A 12,320-nucleotide genomic window follows, 5' to 3' on the forward strand; every position below is an offset into this window, starting at 1 on the left:
TTAACCACGGACACGTGGACAAGTATTGGCGGGCAGGGCCACTATATCTCCCTGACGGCACATTGGGTGAACTTGGTGGAGGCTGGGACCGAGTCAGAGCCTGGGACCGCTCACGTCCTACCCACACCCAGAATAGCAGGTCCTACCTCAGTGCTTGTATCTGCTGCATTTTATGCCACCTCCTCCAAACCCTCCCCCTCCTCTTCCTCCGCCATGTCTACCTCTCAATTAAGAAGTGTGACCACGTCGCCAGCAGTCGGTAGAGAGCGGCGAGGCAGCACAGCAGTGGGCAAGCGTCAGCAAGCCATGCTGAAACTAATCAGCTTAGGTGACAAGAGGCACATGGCCCCCGAGCTGCTGCAGGGTCTGACAGAGCAGACCGACCTCTGGCTTTTGCCGCTGAGCCTCCATCCAGGCATGGTCGTGTGTGACAACAGGCGTAAACTGGTGGTGGCTCTGCAGCTCGGCAGTGTCACACACGTGCCATGCCTGGCTCACGTCTTCAATCTGGTGGTTCAGCGGTTTCTGAAAAACTTGTTTGACCTGCTTGGCAAGGTGCGCCGCGTCTGCGCACATTTCCGCAAGTCCACCATGGACTCTGCCACCCTGAGGACCCTGCAACGTCGGTTTCAGCTACCATAGCACCGACTGCTGTGCAACGTGCCCACACGCTGGAATTCTATGTTGCACATGTTGGCTAGGCTGAACGAGCAGCATAGAGCAATAGTGGAATACCAGCTGCAACGTAGGCGGTGGAATGGTAGTCAGCCTCCGAAATTCTTTACTGAGGAGTGGGCATGGATGGCAGATATCTGCCAGGTCCTGGGAAACTTTGAGGAGTCTACCCAGATGGTGAGCGGCGATGCAGAAATCATTAGCGTTACCATCCCGCTGCTTTGCCTGCTGAGAAGTTCGCTGCTAAGCATAAAGGACGACGCTTTGCAGTTGGAACAGGAGATGGGGGATGACAGTATGTCGCTTGATAGCCAGACCACCCTCATGTCTATATCTCAATGCATTTTGGAGGAGGAGGGAGAGCAGGGGGAGGAGGGGGAAGAGACAGCTGGCCACACTGCAGAGGGTACCCATGCTGCTTGCCTCTCATCTGTTCAGCATGTATGGGCTGAAGAGGAGGATCCTGAAAGTCATTTTCCTAATGAGGACAGCGATGTGTTGCATACTGGGACACTGGCACACAAGGCTGACTTCATGCTAGGCTGCATTTCCCGTGACCCTCGCGTTAGACGCATTCTGGCCAACACGGATTATTGGGTGTAAACCCTTCTTGACCACGGTATAAGGAGAACCTTTCCACTCTCATTCCCAAAAAGGAAAGGGGTACGAGAGTGATGCAATACCACAGGGCCCTGGTGGAAAAAGTGATGCTAAAGTTCCCATCTGACAGCGCTAGTGGCAGAAGACGCAGTTCAGAGGGCCAAGTAGTAGGGAAGGAGCAGGGATCAGGCAGCATGTCCAGTGCAGGCAGGGGAACACTGTCCAAGGCCTTTTCCAACTTTATGGCTCCCCAGCAAGACTGTGTCACCACTCCCCAGTCAAGGCTGAGTCGGAGGGAGCACTGTAAAAAGATGGCGAGGGAGTACGTAGCCGATCGTACCACCGTCCTCCGTGATGCCTCTGCTCCATACAACTATTGGCTGAACGAACTTGCACAGAGAGGGTGTTTAGTGCAGCTGGGGGAATCATCACGGATAAGCATACCCGCCTGTCAACTGCCAGTGCCGACAGGCTTACACTCATCAAGATGAACAAAGCCTGGATTTTCCTAGACTTCTCTTCTCCACCGGCAGAAAGAAGCGGAACCTAATGATTCTTTTCGCTGCAACAGAAGAAAAATGCATCCTCTATCACCACAAAAAAGAGGGAATTAGCTTTGCCAATCACTCTCGGATATTATTACTCCTCCTCCTCCTACTCCTAAAACAGCATGTCATCACGCTGAACTGCCAATTTTTCTGCGGCCCAAAAGGCTCTGTTTAAAAGTTTCTTTTTACAATTTTTCAAAGTTTAAAAAGTATTGATACTTTAACAGAAACCAATTTTTTTCATAGGGCTGCCTCCAGGCTCTGTTATAAATTAAGCAACAGCGAGCTGTATTTTTAAAAAATGTTTATGGGTTTTACCTGTCAATTGAGCAATCTTTTAGGGGTACACTTGTACTCTTGGTACACCAATTTTTCTGGCCCTCGCCTATACTTTTATCTAACTAATTTTTCCGTCCTTCGCCTACACTCTTGGTAACCAAATTTTTTCAGGTGTTCACCTATACTCTTGGTACACCAATGTTACAGGGGTTCGCCTATACTTTTGCTACAGAAATGTTACTGGGGTCCGCCTATGCAGTTTCTACTGAATGGTTTGAGGGGTTCGCCTATACTTTTGCTACAGAAATGTTACAGGGGTCTGCCTATACTTTTGCTACAGAAATGGTACTGGGGTCTCCCTATACTTTTGCTATATTCTCAAAGTATAGATCCGCGCCACCATACAGGGATCCGAAATGGAGAATAAGGGGGTTTTTTACTCACCTGGTGCAAAGCGGGATCCCCACCTCAGGGAGAATAACCCGCTTGCACCGATGATCCCCGATCACCTGTAGAACTATAGATGTTTTTTATCTGTTATATGTTTTTTATGTACTCATTGTACAATTAAATATATTTTCCTTATTGTGGAGACTTTATAGTTTCCCTTATTGGATTGCAAAACCCAAAAAAGAGCGCAGGAGGATTTTTCTATTACAGTTCTATTTATACTTTTGCTATAGAAATGTTACTGGGGTTCGCCTATACTCTTGCTACAGATATGTTGCTGGGGTCTTCCTATACTTCTGCTACAGAAATGTTACTGGGGTCTCCCTATACTTTTGCTACAGAAATGTTACTGGGGTCCGCCTATACCCTTGCTATAGAAATGTTAAAGGGGTCCGCCAATACTCTTGCTACAGAAATGTTACCGGGGTCTGCCTATACTTTTGCTACAGAAATGTTACTGGGGTCTCCCTATACTTTTGCTACAGAAATGTGACTGGTGTGGGTCTATACTCTTGCTACAGAAATGTTACTGGGGTCTCCCTATACTCTTGCTACAGAAATGTTACTGGGGTCTCCCTATACTTTTGCTACAGAAATGTTACTGGGGTCCGCCTATACTCTTGCTATAGAAATGTTACTGGGGTCCACCTATACTCTTGCTATAGAAATGTTACTGGGGTCCGCCTCTAATCCTGCTACAGAAATGTTACTGGGGTCCGCCTATGCAGTTTCTACTGAATGGTTTGAGGTGTTCGCCTATACTTTTGCTACAAAAATGTTACTGGGGTCCGCCTATACTCTTGCTACAGAAATGTTACTGGGGTCTCCCTATACTTTTGCTACAGAAATGTTACTGGGGTCCGCCTATACTCTTGCTATAGAAATGTTACTGGGGTCCACCTATACTCTTGCTACAGAAATGTTACTGGGGTCCGCCTATGCAGTTTCTACTGAGTGGTTTGAGGGGTTCGCCTATACTTTTGCTACAAAAATGTTACTGGGGCCTGCCTATACTCTTGCTACAGAAATGGTACTGGGGTCTCCCTATACGTTTGCTACAGAAATGTTACTGGGATCCGCCTATACTCTTGCTACAGAAATGTTACAGGGTTCTGCCTATACCTTTTCTACTGAATGGTTTAAGGGGTTCGCCTATACTCTTGCTACAGAAATGTTACTGGGGTCCTCCTATACTCTTGCTACAGAAATGTTACTGGGGTCTGCCAATGCAGTTTCTTCTGAATGGTTTGAAGGGTTCCCCTATACTTTTGCTATAGAAATGTTACTGGGGTCAGCCTATACTTTTGCTACAGAAATGTTACAGGGGTCTGCCTTTACTTTTGCTACAGAAATGTTACTGGGGTCCGCCTATACTCTTGATAGAGAAATGTTACTGGGGTCTCCCTATACTTTTGCTACAGAAATGTTACTGCAGTCTGCCTATACTCTTGCTACAGAAATGGTACAGGGGTCTGCCCAGGGGCGTAACTATAAAGGATGCAGGGGATGCGGTTGCACCCGGCCCAGGAGCCTTAGGGGGCCCATAAGGCCTCTCTTCTCCATATAGGGAACCCAGTACTATGAGTAAAGCATTATAGTTGGGGGCCCTGTTACAAGTTTTGCATCAAGGCCCGGGAGCTTCAAGTTGCGCCTCTGGGTCTGCCTATACTTTTGCTACAGAAATGTTACTGGGGTCCGCCTATGCAGTTTCTACTAAATGGTTTTAGGGGTTCGCCTATATTATTGCTACAGAAATGTTACTGGGGTCCGCCTATGCAATTTCTACTGAATGGTTTGAGGGGTCGCCTATACTTTTGCTACAGAAATGTTACTGGGGTCTCCCTATACTCTTGCTACAGAAATGTTACAGGGGTCTGCCTGTGCAGTTTCTACTGAATGGTTTGAGGGGTTCGCCTATACTTTTGCTACAGAAATGTTACTGCGGTCTCCATATACTCTTGCTACAGAAATGTTACTGGGGTCCACCTATACTCTTGCTATAGAAATGTTACAGGCGTCTGCCTATACTTTTGCTACAGAAATGGTACTGGAGTCTGCCTATAATCTTGCTACAAAAATGTTACTGGGATCTCCCTATACTTTTGCTACAGAAATGTTACTGGGGTCCGCCTATACTCTTGCTACAGATATGTTGCTGGAGTCTCCCTATACTTCTGCTATAAAAATGTTACTAGGGTCCGCCTATACTCTTGCTATAGAAATGTTACAGGGGTCCGCCAATACTCTTGCTACAGAAATTTTACAGGAGTCCGCCTATACTTTTGCTACAAAAATGTTACTGGGGTCTCGCTATACTTTTGCTACAGAAATGTTACTGGGTCGGCCTATACTCTTGCTACAGAAATGTTACTGGGGTCTCCCTATACTTTTGCTACAGAAATGTTACTGGGGTCCGCCTATACTCTTGCTACAGAAATGTTACTGGGGTCCGCCTATGCAGTTTCTACTGAATGGTTTTAGGGGTTCGCCTATACTTTTGCTACAAAAATGTTACTGTGGTCTGCCTATACTCTTGCTACAGAAATGCTACTGGGGTCTCCCTATACGTTTGCTACAGAAATGTTACTGGGATCCGCCTATACTCTTGCTATAGAAATGTTACTGGGGTCCGCCTATACTTTTGCTACAGAAATGTTACCGGGGTCTGCCTATACTTTTGCTACAGAAATGTTACTAGGGTCCGCCTATACTCTTGCTACAGAAATGTTACAGGGGTCTGCCTATACTCTTGCTAAAGAAATGTTACTGGGGTCTGCCTATACCTTTTCTACTGAATGGTTTGAGGGGTTCACCTATACTTTTGCTACAAAAATGTTACTGTGGTCCGCCTATACTCTTGCTACAGAAATGTTACTGGGGTCTCCCTATACGTTTGCTACAGAAATGTTACTGGGATCCGCCTATACTCTTGCTATAGAAATGTTACTGGGGTCTGCCTATACTTTTGCTACAGAAATGTTACCGGGGTCTGCCTATACTTTTGCTACAGAAATGTTACTAGGGTCCGCCTATACTCTTGCTACAGAAATGTTACAGGGGTCTGCCTATACTCTTGCTAAAGAAATGTTACTGGGGTCTGCCTATACCTTTTCTACTGAATGGTTTGAGGGGTTCACCTATACTCTTGCTACGGAAATGTTACAGGGGTTCGCCTATACTTTTGCTACAGAAATGTTACTGGGGTCCTCCTATACTCTTGCTATAGAAATGTTACTGGGGTCCGCCTATACTCTTGCTACAGAAATGTTACTGGGGTCTGCCAATGCAGTTTCTACTGAATCGTTTGAGGGGTTCGCCTATACTTTTGCTATAGAAATGCTACTGGGGTCCGCTTATACTTTTGCTACAGAAATGTTACAGGGGTCTGCCTTTACTTTTGCTACAGAAATGTTACTGGGGTCTGCCTATGCAGTTTCTACTGAATGGTTTGAGGGGTTCGCCTATACTTTTGCTACAGAAATATTACTAGGGTCCGCCTATATTCTTGATAGAGAAATGTTACTGGGGTCTCCCTATACTTTTGCTACAGAAATGTTACTGCAGTCCACCTGTACTCTTGCTACACAAATGTTACAGGGGTCTGCCCAGGGGCGTAACTATAAAGGATGCAGTAGCCTTAGGGGGCCCATAAGGCCTCTCTTCTCCATATAGGGAACCCAGTACTATGAGTTAAGCATTATAGTTGGGGGCCCTGTTACAAGTTTTGCATCAAGGTCCGGGAGCTTCAAGTTGCGCCTCTGGGTCTGCATATACTTTTGCTACAGAAATGTTACTGGGGTCCGCCTATGCAGTTTCTACTAAATGGTTTGAGGGCTTCACCTATGCTTTTGCTACAGAAATGTTACTGGAATCGGCCTATACTCTTGCTATAGAAATGTTACTGGGGTCCGCCTGTACTCTTGCTACAGAAATGTTACTGGGGTCTGCCTATGCTGTGGGTGCACAAAGACTTCCCATCGCGGTGTTTTACCTATCTGGCGCAAATACACTGACTTGGGCAGAAATGTGGGCCAAGGCCGAGGTCTTTGGCAAGGTGAAACTCTGCCATGTTTGGGCACTTTGTTTCCTTTATGTAATACCATCTTTGTGCACCCACAGCATAGGCGTGCCCAAGGAACTCAATGACTTCCCATTGCGGTGTTGAGCTATCTGACACCTACACAGAATAAAGTGTGTGGGGACCCATGGATTTCCCATAGCTATTTAACTCACGGCACCTTGGGTCACACAAGGTGGAGGCTGGGACCGAGCCTGACTTAGGGCCCGCTCACGTACTTCCCACACAGAGTATTGCCGGTCCTACCTCGGTCATGGTTTCTCGGCCTTATTATGTCACCTTCTCCTCCTCCTGCTTGGAATCTGGGGATAAGCGCTGGGCAACATGTATTTTCTCTCGTGTTACCACAGTTATCTGAGACACTGGTTTGGGCCAAAGAAAAGCAGCGTTACTGCATTAATGAGATGTTCACAGCTGCACTAGCATCCGAGTCCGCTTTATGCCCATGATTAATGAGGGTGTGAGCCGAGGCCAAGGTCCTTGGCAGGGTGAAACTGCCATGTTTGTGGCGCTCTGATTTCTTTATGTGTGATACTTTCCTTGGGTTCCAGGGGCTCGCCTATGCTGTGGGTCCACAAAGACTTCCCATTGCAGTGTTTTACCTGTCTGGCACAAATACACTGACTGACTAGGGTAGAAATGTGGGCCGAGGTCCTTGGCAGCGTGAAACTCTGCCATGTTTGGGCGCTCTGATTTCTTCTTGTGTAATACCATCTTTGTGCACCATGCTATGTAACTCGTGGCACCTTGGGTCACACAAGGTGGAGGCTGAGACCGAGCCTGACCCTGGGCCCACTCACATGCTTCCCACACAGAGCATTGCTGCATTGTGGAGATGTGTAGAAGTGCTGGCACCTGAGTCTCCTTTATGCCCACGTTTGCGGCTCCTGACAATTTTGTGAAGGAGGTGGCATGGGATTGGAATGATGATTGTACGTTAATTTATCATCAATTCTCAACCGCATTGTGGACTATCGCCCACACTTTCAAAGAGGGTTGCTGCCTGGCCCTGCCAACCCTCTGCAGTGTGTGCCTCTGGTTCCTCCTCATCCAGTACGCACTTATATATAGACATGAGGGTGGTGTGGCTATGAAGCGAGCGTGTAGCATGAGGGCAGCTGAACGCTGTGCAAGGAAACTTTTGTGTGCGCAGTGGACGCAGGGTCGTGCAGGGGGTTGGACTGCAATGCCAACATGTAACCCAGGAGAAGAGGCAGCGGTGTCACCCACAGGCAGTGATTGTCCTTAGTTGCAGGTAGTGTGGTGCTTGGCTAAGATGTGCCAGTGCGTGTGCCTTGCTAATGAGGGTTTGTCCCAAGTAAATTGTTAGGGGGGAGGGACCGCCAGACTCTTGCCCCCATTTTGGTTAATAGTGTGGGAGCACTGGGAGCACTGGGAGCCTCAGATGCAGCCATGCGTGCTGCCCCTGCCCTTCCCTATCTGATTCTGTGGTGTTTCCATGACTTTCTGATGTTTTCTGGTGTTTCACAAGTCATCACCTATGCGGAGCATCGGTCCCATATAAAAATGCTTGAGTCCCCCATTGACTTTAATGGGGTTTGTTACTCGAAACGAGCTCTCGAGCATTACGAAAAGTTCGACTCGAGCAACGAGCACCCGAGCATTTTGCTGCTCGCTCATCTCTAGTCTGTAGCTTGTTTAGGTGAACAAAGAAGGTAATGATAATCACACTGGTCTCCCAGCAGGTAGAGATGGTATAGGCTCTAGTTGCTCATGTGATGTTGTGCTGATGTATCATGGGATTGATAGCACAGAATAGTGAAAGAAAAAACAGTGAGCAATTTAAGCATCAAGAGGGTGCCTGCTAAGCATCAGACAGGAGGCTGCATTGCATGAAAGTGTCTGCAATATACACAGATGTCAACAGTGTGACAGTCAATCAGGTGAGGGGGCAGCGATGGAAAAATATATTTTAACCAGAGTGGCCCTGTAAACTATGCTGTAAATATTTCTTTGAGGGTAAATTCACACAGAGCAGAATTTCAGGCAGCAATGCTAATGACTTAGTTACCATACCATTTTCAGGTATTTTTGGGCTTCACAAACTATTACCGGCAGTTTATTTCCCACTTTTCACCTTGACGGCACCTATCTCTGCCCTCACCAGTAAGGCGGCAGATGTCAAACAGTGGTCTCAGGAGGCTGAAGCCGATTCCAAGCCTTGAAACAAGCCTTTTGTATGGCACCCGTTTGCACCAACTGGACATTACCAAACAGTTCTTCTTGAAGGTTGACGCATCTTCCACTGGAGCATCTGTTGCATCTGGGAGGATAGTGACGTGTGGATTCTTCTCCAAGTCTTTCTCTGCTGCTGAGTGGAATTACTCCATAGGAGATGGTGAACTGTTGGCCATCAAAATGGCTCAGTTTTGGCGATTCCTGCGGAGGGAGATTGTCAAACTATTGTAATCTATATTAATCACAAGAATTTGACCTATTTACAGACAGCATAGCCACTCAATCGTTGACAAGCCTGATTTATTCTTTGCCTGATTTAATATTATTTGCATTTCCTGTTCACTGATAAGAATGTCAAAGCTGAAGCACTGTCAAGATCCTTTGATCCCAGTGATCTCAAGAACAGGCCACAATACATCATAGACCCTGCTAGAATAGCAACTGTAGCCCCGTTAAAGAACTTTCCTCTTGGGAAAACATTCATACCCAAACAAAAAGAAGATCAGTATTGTCCTGGGGACATTGTTCCAAGGTTGCTTGGCATCCAGGTCAACATAAAACTGCCAAATTAAGTTGTCATCACTACTGGTGGCCATCTGTGGTGAAGGATATCTGGAACTTTGTCTCTGTGTGCACCACTTGCACTCAAAGCAAGTCTTTGAAATAAAAGCCTGCTGGTCTTCTTTGCCCTCTACCCATCACCGAGACTCCATGGCAGCAAATAGCCATAGACTTTATCATGGACTTTCCCTCTTCGAAAGGATGCACAGTCATCTGGGTGGTAGTCGATTGGTTTTCCAAAATGGCTCACTCTGTCCCTTTGCCTGGATTACCAACCACCAGTCAGCTAGCAGAGAAGTTCATTGACCACATCTTCTGGCCCCATGGATTTCGTCTACACATAGTGTCTGATAGGGGGGTCCAGTTTACTTCAAAAGTAGGGCCCTTTGTAAACTTATAAGTGTTTCCCAGGACTTCTCTTCTGCTTACCATCCACAGTCTAATAGGCATGTTGAACATACCAACCAGATCCTGACCAATTACCTCCGTCACTTTACCAACGCACATCAAGATGATCATTGTATATGGTCATCAACTCAGGATTCCTCTACCCATTTCCTCCACGTCTGAAGTTTCGTCAATAGTTTCATCGGGGGAGAATTTTTCCAAAATCTGGCAGGAGACCAAGACTACACTGGTAAAAGCAACTATGCACATTAAGAAGTCCACCAATCACAAGCGCCAATCCCCTCCACAGTTTGTTTCAGGTGACAAAGTATGGCTCTCTTTCAAACATATCAAGTTACAAATGCCCTCCTGTAAACTAACTCCTTGATTTTTGGGACCATTCAAGGTATTCCTGCCTCCTTGCACATACCCAATTTCTTCCATATCTCGCTTCTCAAACCTCTGGTTCTTAACAAATATTCCTAAAATTCCAAGTCTACCACAGCCCAAGTTAACTCTGAACACATTTATGAGGTCAAGAACATTCTTGATATGAAAGAAAAGCAGGAATAATACGTATTTTTTGGTGGACTGGAAGGGTTACGGCCCAGAGGAAATGTCTTGAGAGCCTTCGGTGAATATTAATCCTCCTCTTCTACTACAAAGGTTCTTGCTATTCCGGGCAAACACGGGCATTGCGCTGCTTCTCCTGTATGAACGGACTCTTAGCTGTGTATTTTCCATCAGCACTGCAGGAGTTAATCCTACCCAGTTAATCTCTCAGCCCAGCTGTAGGGTAATAGGCTATTGCCCTCCTATGTAGCCGAGCTGGGGATCCTCCTCTTTTGCCTGAGTGCTGGTGTGAGTTTGCCTCAGTCACCCAGCAAATGTCTCCTGTCTCTGACTTCTGTGTCTGCCCTGTTTCCTGGACTTTTAGCTGGATAATGTGTATTCTCTGCCTACCCCAGTATTGCATCGGATTCTGTTTACAGTTTGGCCTGTTTCACGGTGCTTTACATTGGTGCCTCTGACTCCCAAGGACAACTGCCAATCATACCAGGACTAATCAAGGAGGTATCAGCCTGCTCAGTTTCCAACAGCGAAGTCCAGATCCCTGTACAGGGGTTAAAGGGTAAATACAGAGGAAACGTCAGGATAACGCCCTTAGGATTAGCCCAAAAGCCAAACCAGTTGGTTGTCACAGTGGGTCCACACTCACTGTCCGTAACATTTGTTAGCACTGTAGCCTTGCAGTGCTGGAATTCTAGGTTCAAATCTGCCCAAAGACATCTGGATGGAGTTTTACAAGTCCATGGAGATGTTATCCTTGATGGGATTTGAACCTAGGACCCCAGCACTCAAAGGCAACAGTGCTAGCAACTAAGTCACATTCATAGAAAAAAAACATGCATATGAAGAACAATTTTTACTCCCATTGAATTAGCTGTTCCCATTCACAATAATTTTTTTAAAAAACTGGGTCGGGCAGTCATGCCCCTAATATTTCAATAATAACTCAATACTATATTATCTTGCAGTTGTTCTTCTCTGCGCTCTTCCAATCCACTGGTTCTGGACCCCATTTTCTGATGTCCAAGATGGCTGCAGCAATATTCTGGTATACTTTATCAGTATTTAGGCAGTCTAAAGATTGTGTCAGCCATCTTTGATCGCCCAAAAGTGGGACCAGAGGATCAGAGGGATAGCAGAGAAGAGCAATTGTAGGTAATAGGCTAATTTCACATGGCCGAGCGTGATATTGGGCTGTGAAAGTTGGCCCGATATCCCACTCGTGAATGTGCAAGGCCCCCATGGATGCGAGGCGTTTTTATTTTAAAAATGCCTTCCATCACTTCAGTACAGTTGTGATCCATGGGAGAACCTCTGTGCGATGTGTCGAAAACAATGGGCGATACATTCCAAGTGATAAAACATTTTTAAAAGTATTTTATAGCCGTAATCATCTAAATCATTTATAGATATAGGCATGGCAAAGTAGTGATTTTAATTGTGAGCGCAAATGATTTGCATATATGGGTAAAGAAGTATAGTATTTGTAAATATATGGACATTAATAGAATGGACAGTATATAACTATGATTGCATCTTACAATATGATTGTCTACTTCCACAGACTATTTGTCTTTCTGTAGTTACATGGTTCTTACAGCCAATTTTGTCCTATAAACAATCCTTTCACATCTCACCAAGTTGCACAATTTCCCTCTGTAGTGTACTTACTGTAGGAGCCCGCTACCTAAGCCACTATAATGGGGTTGGTGGTGGTAACTCGTCTGCATTGAACTTTTTTCTTTCAAACAAATAACAATATTCTGTCTGACTGCAGTCACGGCTAGCTGGTACTTAATGTATTAGGATTTATGTAGCTATCATTAAATGGGTTGACTAGTTTACAAGTCAGTTTACATCAGATTGCCGGGGATCCCAGCAGTAGGACACCCTGTCATCAGCGTATTAACAGAAAAATGGAGCTGAGATCTGTGTAAAGATATATTATCAACTTAATCCGCACAGAATTCTGA

Source organism: Eleutherodactylus coqui, chromosome 1 (assembly GCF_035609145.1).
Source record: "Eleutherodactylus coqui strain aEleCoq1 chromosome 1, aEleCoq1.hap1, whole genome shotgun sequence".
Classification (NCBI taxonomy): Eukaryota; Metazoa; Chordata; class Amphibia; order Anura; family Eleutherodactylidae; genus Eleutherodactylus; species Eleutherodactylus coqui.